Source organism: Oncorhynchus keta, unplaced genomic scaffold (genome assembly GCF_023373465.1).
Source record: "Oncorhynchus keta strain PuntledgeMale-10-30-2019 unplaced genomic scaffold, Oket_V2 Un_contig_4019_pilon_pilon, whole genome shotgun sequence".
Classification (NCBI taxonomy): Eukaryota; Metazoa; Chordata; class Actinopteri; order Salmoniformes; family Salmonidae; genus Oncorhynchus; species Oncorhynchus keta.
Window position 1 is genome coordinate 1,701 of NW_026287561.1, and position 10,667 is coordinate 12,367.

The 10,667-nt window shown below is 43.9% G+C and overlaps 1 long non-coding RNA gene across 2 annotated transcripts; it reads right to left on the reverse strand.

Annotated features, from left to right (window-relative positions):
• Nucleotides 1-9,393: 9,393 nt before the first annotated feature.
• LOC127924429 (uncharacterized) lies at nucleotides 9,394-10,188 on the reverse strand. 2 transcript variants are annotated; one of them, XR_008117901.1, is made up of 3 exons: nucleotides 9,990-10,188; nucleotides 9,652-9,825; nucleotides 9,394-9,593 (listed from the first exon to the last, which is right to left on the reverse strand). It is a non-coding gene; the product is annotated as an uncharacterized LOC127924429 (long non-coding RNA). The 2 variants fall into 2 exon arrangements; XR_008117900.1 differs by having other exon boundaries at nucleotides 9,652-9,854.
• Between the last annotated feature and the right edge of the window lie 479 nt (nucleotides 10,189-10,667).

The following is a 10,667-nucleotide window of genomic DNA, read 5'->3' on the forward strand; positions in this document are numbered from 1 at the left end:
GACAACAAACCAGTGTCAGTCTAAAAACTGGATCATATTGAGTAACAGACAGTAGAGTCTAGTCTAAAACTGGTTCATATTGACAACATAACAGACAAAGTCAGAATTGAAACCAGACAGTAGTGTCTAGTCTAAAAGATCATATTGACAACAGACAGTAGTGTCTAGTCTAAAACTGGATCATATTGATAACAGACAGTAGTGTCTAGTCTAAAACTGGATCATATTGATAACAGACAGTAGTGTCTAGTCTAAAACTGGATCATATTGATAACAGACAGTAGTGTCTAGTCTAAAACTGGATCATATTGACAACAGACAGTAGAGTCTAGTCTAAAACTGGATCATATTGACAACAGACAGTAGTGTCTAGTCTAAAACTGGATCATATTGACAACAGACAGTAGTGTCTAGTCTAAAACTGGATCATATTGACAACATAACAGACAGTAGTGTCTAGTCTAAAACTGGATCATATTGACAACAGACAGTAGTGTCTAGTCTAAAACTGATCATATTGATAACAGACAGTAGTGTCTAGTCTAAAACTGGATCATATTCAACAGACAGTAGTGTCTAGTCTAAAACTGGATCATATTGACAACAGACAGTAGTGTCTAGTCTAAAACTGATCATATTCAGACAGTAGTGTCTAGTCTAAAACTGGATCATATTGACAACAACAGACAGTAGTGTCTAGTCTAAAACTGGATCATATTGATAACAGACAGTAGTGTCTAGTCTAAAACTGGATCATATTGACAACAGACAGTAGTGTCTAGTCTAAAACTGGATCATATTGTCTAGTCTAAAAACAACAGACAGTAGTGTCTAGTCTAAAACTTCATATTGATAACAGACAGTAGTGTCTAGTCTAAAACTGGGTCATATTGACAACAGACAGTAGTGTCTAGTCTAAAACTGGATCATATTGACAACAACAGACAGTAGTGTCTAGTCTAAAACTGGATCATATTGATAACAGACAGTAGTGTCTAGTCTAAAACTGGATCATATTGATAACAGACAGTAGTGTCTAGTCTAAAACAGATCATATTGACAACAGACAGTAGTGTCTAGTCTAAAACTGGATCAATAAAACTGGATCATATTGATCAGTGTCTAGTCTAAAACTGATTCAACAGTAGTGTCCATTCAACAGACAGTAGTGTCTAGTCTAAAACTGGATCATATTGTAACAGACAGTAGTGTCTAGTCAAACTGATCATATTGTTCAACCAGTGTCTAGTTGACAACAGACAGTCAGTAGTGAGTTAAAACTGGTCACATTGGACAACAACAGACAGTAGTGTCTAGTCTAAAACTGGATCATATTGACAATAGTCATTGATTCAACATAACAGACAGTAGTGTCTAGTCTAAAACCAGATCATATTGATAACAGACAGTAGAGTCTAAAAGATTCAAACCATTGACAACAGACAAAGTCTAAAACTGGATCATATTGACAACAGACCAGTGTCAATCTCAATTTATATTGATAACAACAGACAGATCATATTGATAACAGACAGTAGTGTCTAGTCAAAACTGGTCATATTAGTTGTCTAGTCTAAAAACATATTGACAACAGACAGTAGTGTCCAGTCTAAAACTGGATCATATTGACAACAGATGTCTAAAACTAATCTAGATAAAGACAGTGGATCAAAACTGGATATTGACAGTAGTGTCTAGTCTAAAACTGATCATATTGGGTAGAGAGTCTAAAAAACATATTGATAACAGTAGTGTCTAGTCTAAAACTGATCATATTGATCAAGTGATAACAGACAGTAGTGTCTAGTCTAAAACTGGATCATATTGTAACAGACAGTAGTGTCTAGTCTAAAACTTCATATTGACAACAGACAGTAGTGTCTAGTCTAAAACTGGATCATATTGACAACAGACAGTAGTGTCTAGTCTAAAAACTGGATCTAGTCTAAACTGATCATATTGACAACAGACAGTAGTGTCTAGTCTAAAACTGGTCATATTGACAACAGACAGTAGTGTCTAGTCTAAAACTGGATCATATTGACAACAGACAGTAGTGTCTAGTCTAAAACTGGATCATATTGATAACAGACAGTGTCTAGTCTAAAAGATCATATTGACAACATAACAGACAGTAGTGTCTAAAAACTGGATCATATTGACAACAGACAGTAGTGTCTAGTCTAAAACTGGATCATATTAGTAGTGTAAAACTGGATCATATTGATAACAGACAGTAGTGTCTAGTCTAAAACTGGATCATATTGACAACAGACTAGTGTCTAGTCTCAAACTGGATCATAGAGTGTCTAGTCTAAAACTGGATCATATTGATAACAGACAGTAGTGTCTAGTCTAAAACTGGATCATATTGACAACAGAGTGTCTAGTCTAAAACTGGGTCATATTGACAACATAACAGACAGTAGTGTCTAGTCTAAAACTGGATCATATTGACAACAGACAGTAGTGTCTAGTCTAAAACTGGTCATATTGAAACAGACAGTAGTGTCTAGTCTAAAACTGATCAAGAGACAGTAGTGTCTAGTCTAAAACTGGATCATATTCAGACAGTAGTGTCTAGTCTAAAACTGAGTCATATTGACAACAGACAGTAGTGTCTAGTCTAAAACTGGATCATATTGACAACAGACAGTAGTGTCTAGTCTAAAACTGGATCAGTGCAACAGACAGTAGTGTCTAGTCTAAAACTGGATCATATTGACAACAGACAGTAGTGTCTAGTCTAAAACTGGATCATATTGACAACAGACAGTAGTGTCTAGTCTAAAACTGGATCATATTGATAACAGACAGTAGTGTCTAGTCTAAATCATATTGACAACAGACAGTAGTGTCTAGTCTAAAAAACTGGATCATATTGACAACAGACTGTAGTGTCTAGTCTAAAACTGGATCATATTGATAACATTCCAGTAGTGTCTAGTCTAAAACTGGATCATATTGATAACAGACAGTAGTGTCTAGTCTAAAACTGGATCATAGTGTCTAGTCTAAAACTGGATCATATTGACAACAGACAGTAGAGTCTAGTCTAAAACTGGATCATATTGACAACAGACAGTAGTGTCTAGTCTAAAACTGGATCATAGTGTCTAGTCTAAAACTGGATCATATTGATAACAGACAGTAGTGTCTAGTCTAAAACTGGATCATATTGATAACAGACAGTAGTGTCTAGTCTAAAACTGGGTCATATTGACAACATAACAGAGTGTCTAGTCTAAAACTGGATCAGTCTCTCTTCCTGTAGAGTCTAGTCTAATTCACTGCAGTCTCTCTCTTCCTGTAGAGTCTAGTCTAAAACAGTGCAGTCTCTCTCTTCCTGTAGGGTCTAGTCTACTTCAGTCATATTGACTCTTCCTGTAGGGTCTAGTCTAAAACTTCAGTCATATCTGACTTCCTGTAGAGTCTAGTCTAATTCAGTCTCTCTCAACTTCCTGTAGAGTCTAGTCTAATTCAGTGCAGTCTCTCTCTTCCTGTAGAGTCTAGTAGTCTAATTCAGTGCAGTCTCTCTCTTCCTGTAGAGTCTAGTCTAATTCAGTGCAGTCTCTCTCTTCCTGTAGAGTCTAGTCTACTTCAGTTCAGTCTCTCTCTTCCTGTAGAGTCTAGTCTAATGGATTCAGTCCTCTCTTCCTGTAGGTCTCACTTCTCAGTCTTCTTCCTGTAGAGTCTAGTCTAATTCAGTGCAGTCTCTCTTCCTGTAGAGTCTAGTCTGCTTCAGTGCAGTCTCTCTCTTCCAGTGCTAGTTCAGTGCTCTCTCTCTTCCTGTAGAGTCTAGTCTAATTCAGTGCAGTCTCTCTCTTCCTGTAGAGTCTAGTCTAATTCAGTGCGGTCTCTCTCTTCCTGTAGAGTCTAGTCTAATTCAGTGCAGTCTCTCTCTTCCTGTAGAGTCTAGTCTAATTCAGTGCAGTCTCTCTCTTCCTGTAGAGTCTAGTCTAATTCAGTGCAGTCTCTCTCTTCCTGTAGAGTCTAGTCTAATTCAGTGCAGTCTCTCTCTTCCTGTAGAGTCTAGTCTAGTTCAGTGCAGTCTCTCTCTTCCTGTAGAGTCTAGTCTACTTCAGTGCAGTCTCTCTTCTGTAGAGTCTAGTCTTCCTGTAGAGTCTAGTCTAATTCAGTGCAGTCTCTCTCTTCCTGTAGAGAGTCTAATTCAGTGCAGTCTCTCTCTTCCTGTAGAGTCTAGTCTAATTCAGTGCAGTCTCTCTCTTCCTGTAGAGTCTAATTCAGTAGTCTCTCTTCCTGTAGGGTCTAGTCAGTGCAGTCTCTCTCTTCCTGTAGAGTCTAATTCAGTGCAGTTCTCTCTTCCTGTAGAGTCTAGTCTAAAGTGCAGTCTCTCTCTTCCTGTGAGTCTAGTCTAATTCAGTGCAGTCTCTCTTCCTGTAGAGTCTAGTCTAATTCAGTGCAGTCTCTCTTCCTGTAGAGTCTATTCAGTGCAGTCTCTCTCTTCCTGTAGAGTCTAACTTCAGTGCAGTCTCTCTCTTCCTGTAGAGTCTAGTCTAATTCAGTGCAGTCTCTCTCTTCCTGTAGAGTCTAGTCTAATTCAGTGCAGTCTCTCTCTTCCTGTAGAGTCTAGTCTAATTCAGTGCAGTCTCTCTCTTCCTGTAGAGTCTAGTCTAATTCAGTGCAGTCTCTCTCTTCCTGTAGAGTCTAGTCTAATTCAGTGCAGTCTCTCTCTTCCTGTAGAGTCTAGTCTAATTCAGTGCAGTCTCTCTCTTCCTGTAGAGTCTAGTCTAATTCAGTGCAGTCTCTCTTCCTAGAGTCTAATTCAGTGCAGTCTCTCTCTTCCTGTAGAGTCTAGTCTAATTCAGTGCAGTCTCTCTCTTCCTGTAGAGTCTAGTCTAATTCAGTGCAGTCTCTCTTCCTGTCAGAGTCTAGTCTAATTCAGTGCAGTCTCTCTCTTCCTGTAGAGTCTAATTCTGTCTCTCTCTTCCTTCCTGTCTCTCTCTTAGAGAGTCTAGTCTAATTCAGAGTCTCTCTCTTCCTAGTCTAATTCAGTGCAGTCTCTCTCTTCCTGTAGAGTCTAGTCTAATTCAGTGCAGTCTCTCTTCCTGTAGAGTCTAGTCTAATTCAGTGCAGTCTCTCTTCCTGTAGAGTCTAGTCTAATTCAGTGCAGTCTCTCTTCCTGTAGAGTCTAGTCTAATTCAGTGCAGTCTCTCTTCCTGTAGAGTCTAGTCTAATTCAGTGCAGTCTCTCTCTTCCTGTAGAGTCTAGTCTAATTCAGTGCAGTCTCTCTTCCTGTAGAGTCTAGTCTACTTCAGTGCAGTCTCTCTTCCTGTAGAGTCTAGTCTAATTCAGTGCAGTCTCTCTTCCTGTAGAGTCTAGTCTAATTCAGTGCAGTCTCTCTCTTCCTGTAGAGTCTAATTCAGTGCAGTCTCTCTCTCTTCCTGTAGAGTCTAGTCTAATTCAGTGCAGTCTAAAAGGCTCTTCCTGTAGAGTCTAGTCTATTCAGTGCAGTCAATCTCTTCCTGTAGAGTCTAGTCTACTTCAGTGCAGTCTCTCTTCCTGTAGAGTCTAGTCTAATTCAGTGCAGTCTCTCTCTCTTCCTGTAGAGTCTAGTCTAATTCAGTGCAGTCTCTCTCTTCCTGTAGAGTCTAGAGTGCAGTCTCTCTTCCTGTAGAGTCTAATTCAGTGCAGTCTCTCTCTTCCTGTAGAGTCTAGTCTACTTCAGTGCAGTCTCTCTTCCTGTAGAGTCTAGTCTAATTCAGTGCAGTCTCAATCTCTTCCTGTAGAGTCTAGTCTAATTCAGTGCAGTCTCTCTCTTCCTGTAGAGTCTAGTCTAATTCAGTGCAGTCTCTCTTCCTGTAGAGTCTAGTCTAATTCAGTGCAGTCTCTCTTCCTGTAGAGTAGAGTCTAATTCAGTGCAGTCTCTCTCTTCCTGTAGAGTCTAGTCTAATTCAGTGCAGTCTCTCTCTTCCTGTAGAGTCTAATTCAGTGCAGTCTGAACTTCCAGTAGAGTCTAGTCTACTTCAGTGCAGTCTCTCTCTTCCTGCCTTTCATTTAAAAGATATCAAAAACAGCCACTTATCAAACATCAAATACAGCCACATAGAAAGAACCCATCATAGAAAACTGAAGCCCTCCTTTGAAATTATATATTATTCAGATTGTCCTCATAATAACGGTGGTGAAATGAGTCTTTGCCAGCCAAGCAATAGAGCTGCTATTGTCCTCCTGGTCTTTCAATCAGCAGCGTATTCAGAGACACACTGATGAGGACCCAGTGGCATTAGAAACTAACCAGGTTCCCTAGTCATTATCACAACATAGCCAAACATTATCACAAACAGACACCAAAAAAAAAAAAAAAAAGAGCATTTCTCATTGGACAAATTCAGGTGGTGTCAGTGGCTTCCCTCCCACTCGGTGCCTATAATGAACTGGACAGTGAAACGAATAAAAAACTGGCAGAGAGTCAGTGGCAAGCAATGAACTGGACAGAGAGGCTAAGCAATGAACTGGACAGAGAGTCAGAGGCAAAGCAATGAACTGGACAGAGAGTCAGAGGCTGGCAAGCAATGAACTGGACAGAGAGTCAGAGCAAAGTCAGAGAGTCAGGGGCTAAGCAATGAACTGGACAGTCAGAGTCAGCAAAGCAATGAACTGGACAGAGAGTCAGAGGCAAAGCAATGAACTGGACAGAGAGTCAGAGGCAAAGCAATGAACTGGACAGAGAGTCTGGCTACAATGACTGGACAACAGATAGCTAAGCAATGAACTGGACAGAGAGTCAGGAGGCTAAGCAATGAACTGGACAGAAGTCAATGCAAACTGGACAGAGAGTCAGAGCAATGAACTGGACAGAGTCAGAGGCAAAGCAATGAACTGGACAGAGAGTCAGAGGCAAAGCAATGAACTCAGCAATGTGGACAGAGAGTCAGTGGCTAAGCAATGAACTGGACAGAGAGTCAGGTGGAGTCAGTGGCTAAGCAATGAACTGGACAGAGAGTCAGGAGGGCAAGAACTCAGAGAGTCAGAGGCTAGGCAATGAACTGGACAGAGAGTCAGGTGGAGTCAGTGAGTCAGAGGCAAAGCAATGAACTGGACAGAGTCAGTCCAGAGGCTAAGCAATGAACTGGACAGAGAGTCAGGCAATGAACTGGAGGTCAGATGGCTAAGTGAACTGGACAGAGAGTCAGATGTGAACTGGACAGAGAGTCAGGTGGCTAAGCAATGAACTGGACAGAGAGTCAGAGGCTAAGCAATGAACTGGACAGAGAGTCAGAGGCAAAGCAATGAACTGGACAGAGAGTCAATGAACTGGAGGTAGGTCAGTGGCTAATGGGCAATGAACTGGACAGAGAGTCAGGTGGAGTAAGGGGACAAGAGGCTAAGCAATGAACTGGACAGAGAGTCAGGTGGAGTCAGAGGCAAAGCAACCAGGACAATAAATGACTGGCAGACAGAGGCAAAGTAAGGAGTAAGTCAGGCAGGCTAAGCAATGAACTGGACAGAGAGTCAGGTGGAGTCAGTCAGGAACTGGACAGAGTCAGAGGCAAGGCAACCAGCCAATAAATGAGCAACTGGCAGAGCAGGAAATAGATGGGTGGGTAGGTAGGTAGGTAGGTAGGTAGGTAGGGGTAGGTAGGTAGGGGGTAGGTAGGTGGCAGGGGTAGGTAGGCAGGCAGGGTAGGTAGGTAGGTAGGCAGGCATGGCAGGTGGGCAGGCAGGCAGAGTGGGCAGCAGGCAGAGGCAGGTGGGGTAGGTAGGTCAGGTAGGTAGGTGGGCAGGTAAGGTAGGTGGGTAGGTAGGTAGATGGGTAGGGGGTAGGCAGGCAGGCAGGTAGGTAGAGGGTAGGCAGGTAGGTAGGCAGGGTGACCTCAGGGGTAGGTGGTAGGTAGGTAGGTAGGTAGGTAGGTAGGCAGGTAGGTAATAGGGGTAGGTTGGTAGGCAGGCAGGCAGTATGGGTAGGCAGGCAGTAAGGGCAGGGTTGGCAGGGGCAGGGTAGGTAGGCAGGTAGGGGGTGGGTGGGTGGGTGGGTAGGTGGGGGTAGGCAGGTATAGGGGCAGGCAGGTAGGTAAGGAGGCAGGGGCAGGAAGGGGCAGGTAGGGCAGGCAGGCAGGCAGGCAGGCGGGCAGGTTGGCAGGCAGGCAGGGGTAGACCCACCTAGCCAACAAGGGGTAGGAGGTTAGGTACCCAGGTAGGGGGTAGGTGGTAGGTAGGTAAGGGTAGGTTGACCCAGGTAGGCAGGTAATAGGTTGGGCAGACAGGCAGGTGGGGGTAGCCACACAGGCAGGTTGGTGTAGGCAGGCATGAAGAAACTAACTAAAGAATAAGGAGCAATCCAAGCCAACAGTTCCTAATACTGACCCACTGACCCACCTAGCCAACAGTTCCTAATACTGACCCACCTAGCCAACAGTTCCTAATACTGACCCACCTAGCCAACAGTTCCTAATACTGACCCACCTAGCCAACAGTTCCTAATACTGACCCACCTAGCCAACAGTTCCTAATACTGACCCACCTGGCCAACAGTTCCTAATACTGACCCACCTAGCCAACAGTTCCTAATACTGACCCACCTAGCCAACAGTTCCTAATACTGACCCACCTAGCCAACAGTTCCTAATACTGACCCACCTAGCCAACAGTTCCTAATACTGACCCACCTAGCCAACAGTTCCTAATACTGACCCACCTAGCCAACAGTTCCTAATACTGACCCACCTAGCCAACAGTTCCTAATACTGACCCACCTAGCCAACAGTTCCTAATACTGACCCACCTGGCCAACAGTTCCTGACCACTGACCCTACCTAGCCAACAGTTCCTAATACTGACCCACCTAGCCAACAGTTCCTAATACTGACCCACCTAGCCAACAGTTCCTAATACTGACCCACCTAGCCAACAGTTCCTAATACTGACCCACCAGCCAACAGTTCCTAATACTGACCCACCTAGCCAACAGTTCCTAATACTGACCCACCTGGCCAACAGTTCCTAATACTGACCCACCTGGCCAACAGTTCCTAATACTGACCCACAGTTCCTAGCCAACAGTTCCTAATACTGACCCACCTAGCCAACAGTTCCTAATACTGACCCACCTAGCCAACAGTTCCTAATACTGACCCACCTAGCCAACAGTTCCTAATACTGACCCACCTAGCCAACAGTTCCTAATACTGACCCACCTAGCCAACAGTTCCTAATACTGACCCACCTGGCCAACAGTTCCTAATACTGACCCACCTAGCCAACAGTTCCTAATACTGACCCACCTAGCCAACAGTTCCTAATACTGACCCACCTAGCCAACAGTTCCTAATACTGACCCACCTAGCCAACAGTTCCTAATACTGACCCACCTAGCCAACAGTTCCTAATACTGACCCACCTAGCCAACAGTTCCTAATACTGACCCACCTAGCCAACAGTTCCTAATACTGACCCACCTAGCCAACAGTTCCTAATACTGACCCACCTGGCCAACAGTTCCTAATACTGACCCACCTAGCCAACAGTTCCTAATACTGACCCACCTAGCCAACAGTTCCTAATACTGACCCACCTAGCCAACAGTTCCTAATACTGACCCACCTGGCCAACAGTTCCTAATACTGACCCACCTGGCCAACAGTTCCTAATACTGACCCACCTAGCCAACAGTTCCTAATACTGACCCACCTGGCCAACAGTTCCTAATACTGACCCACCTGGCCAACAGTTCCTAATACTGACCCACCTAGCCAACAGTTCCTAATACTGACCCACCTAGCCAACAGTTCCTAATACTGACCCACCTAGCCAACAGTTCCTAATACTGACCCACCTAGCCAACAGTTCCTAATACTGACCCACCTAGCCAACAGTTCCTAATACTGACCCACCTAGCCAACAGTTCCTAATACTGACCCACCAGTTCCTGAGCCAACAGTTCCTAATACTGACCCACCTAGCCAACAGTTCCTAATACTGACCCCCACCAACAGCCAACCAGCCAACAGTTCCTAATACTGACCCACCTAGCCAACAGTTCCTAATACTGACCCACCTCGCCAACAGTTCCTAATACTGACCCACCTAGCCAACAGTTCCTAATACTGACCCACCTAGCCAACAGTTCCTAATACTGACCCACCTAGCCAACAGTTCCTAATACTGACCCACCTGGCCAACAGTTCCTAATACTGACCCACCTGGCCAACAGTTCCTAATACTGACCCACCTAGCCAACCGTTCCTAATACTGACCCACCTAGCCAACCGTTCCTAATACTGACCCACCTAGCCAACAGTTCCTAATACTGACCCACCTAGCCAACAGTTCCTAATACTGACCCACCTAGCCAACCGTTCCTAATACTGACCCACCTAGCCAACCGTTCCTAATACTAGTTTATTTTCTGGTCAATTTAATGCCAGTCTGTTGGGACTCCTTCTTTTCATAAACTCAGCTTGTGGGAACTCAGATCTATTTGAAAACGTCTCTCTCATTACGCTTCATTCAGATGCTATTTCAAATCAATGGCCAGCAGCCTGAGGGTCAAACCCAGTCAGGCGGAGGATCAACATGGCAGTATAGCTGTTTGACAGCCCCAACACACACTAGTTATAAACCCCTATCATCACATCACTAGGAGCCTCTGATGAGGCTCTCCCTGCTCGTGGGGAAAATAACATTAGGCATTGGAATCTTTTGAA